This window comes from Phalaenopsis equestris, unplaced genomic scaffold (genome assembly GCF_001263595.1).
Source record: "Phalaenopsis equestris unplaced genomic scaffold, ASM126359v1 Scaffold210567, whole genome shotgun sequence".
Taxonomy (NCBI): domain Eukaryota; kingdom Viridiplantae; phylum Streptophyta; class Magnoliopsida; order Asparagales; family Orchidaceae; genus Phalaenopsis; species Phalaenopsis equestris.
Window position 1 is genome coordinate 198,826 of NW_018229645.1, and position 1,865 is coordinate 200,690.

The following is a 1,865-nucleotide window of genomic DNA, read 5'->3' on the forward strand; positions in this document are numbered from 1 at the left end:
AATTTAAACCAAATTGGAACAATTGGGGGTTCTTTGCTTGGATCAAATCCAGGTGTCCATTTTAATAATTTCATGGGGGTTCTAGTAATTAGGAGATTTTGTTTAGCAAAAACTTTAGCATAATCCTCCTCATTAGACATCTTGATCAAAAGGTGTCTTCCATCCATTAAGCCCAGCTGCCTAGGATCAATGAGTTGGAGTTCCTCAAAAAATTTTCTAACAAAATCCATTTTTGGATGGCCAAATTGAAACTTGCCAATCAAGGTGAACTTGATTGATTCATTCAGAGACTGCATCTCCCCAGGGGTAAAAATTACAACAGGTTCACCCTCTTTGACTCCAATAGGAAAAATATAAGGGCATGAAGTCTTGCCAACTGCAGCATCATGCAAAGCTTGGAGGAAAACCAGATGGTCAAAGTTTTTGGGCAAGTCTTGCCCTTTGCCAACTACACCAGCATAAGTGGCTTGAGTCCACTGTGCATTAACTTCCACATTAATGGGGTTGAACTCCATTAAGACATCTTCAGTGCAAAGCAAAAGACATGGGACCTAGATCCAGAGAAACAACACTCAATGGAACAGTAAGAGTCCCACACAGCAGTCTCAAGCACTAAATGGGACAGCAAGATTCCCACCTAGCAGTAGAGACAAAACAGTCACCAGGAGACCAAACAGTGGATGTCAGCCACCAGAGAGCCTATGTAGAGAAAGACAAAAGCCAGTCCCCCTTTTCCTGTGGGGAACCACAGCAAGGGAGAAGCAGAGAGAAACTCAATGGAACAGTTAAAAAAAAAATAGCCACAGGAAAACCTCCACCACCACCAAAGGAGTCGACAGAGAGGAAACCACCACCTCAGAGATCCACAGCAGCCAGCAGCCACCACTCTTCATCCTTCAAAAACTTTAGCAGAGCACCACCAAACCCAGCCGCCAAACATTTTGATATATATATATATATAATTTTTATGCGTGTCAAATTCCCCCAAATTTAAACATTACTTGTCCTCAAGTAACCCAATAACTTTAAAAACTAAATTTGTTGATTTGAGGTCATGGGTTTTAGTTCACTCAGAAATATTACAGTATAACTTAGGAGATATTATAGTAAATCAACCAAGAACTAGAGTGTAAGCATATCTTATATTCAACTTAGGAATCCTGATTTTCTATTTATTTCAAAAGTTATTGCAACTTGTCAAACTCAAGATTCATAAAAAGTTTAAAAATAGAATTCAAGCACCTTATTAATACCAATTTGACCAATAATTTTTTTTCTTTTTTTTGAAATAAGAATAAGCTTAAGATTGTTTTTAATTCTTTTTACATGAAAATATTCATTTGAAACTAAATTCTCATTAGACTTCCTCAAGCTTCTCCTCACATATTGTCTTTTTACCTTTCTTTTTCTTTTCTCTTTCTTTTCTTTCAGAATCTTTTTAATCCTTATCCTCTTTTATTTTTTTATGTGAGGATTACTGTACCTGAATAGGCCTTTAATAATTTTGAATTTCACTATCCTCTTTCAAAAGGCCAAAATTCAAAACTTTCCCTCACTTTTTAAAATTGTATGTATTAGATTGAAAAAGGTTTCAATAGAGGCTCAATTCTCATAAAGTATAAATCTAAGAATCTTAGATTTTCAAATACTAAACTCCTTTCAACCATAAATAACAAAATCATTTTTTTCTAATATTTCCTATGAAGTATCTTAAGTCTAGAGTAGTTTCTTCACATAAGATTTCAACAAAGTTATTTTTCTAACATCCTTAAAATTAAAATTATAGTAATCTAAAGTTTGCCACAAGTCATCTTAAAAGTGATATCAAATTAAATATGTGCTACTCAGGAAAAATAAAGTTAAGT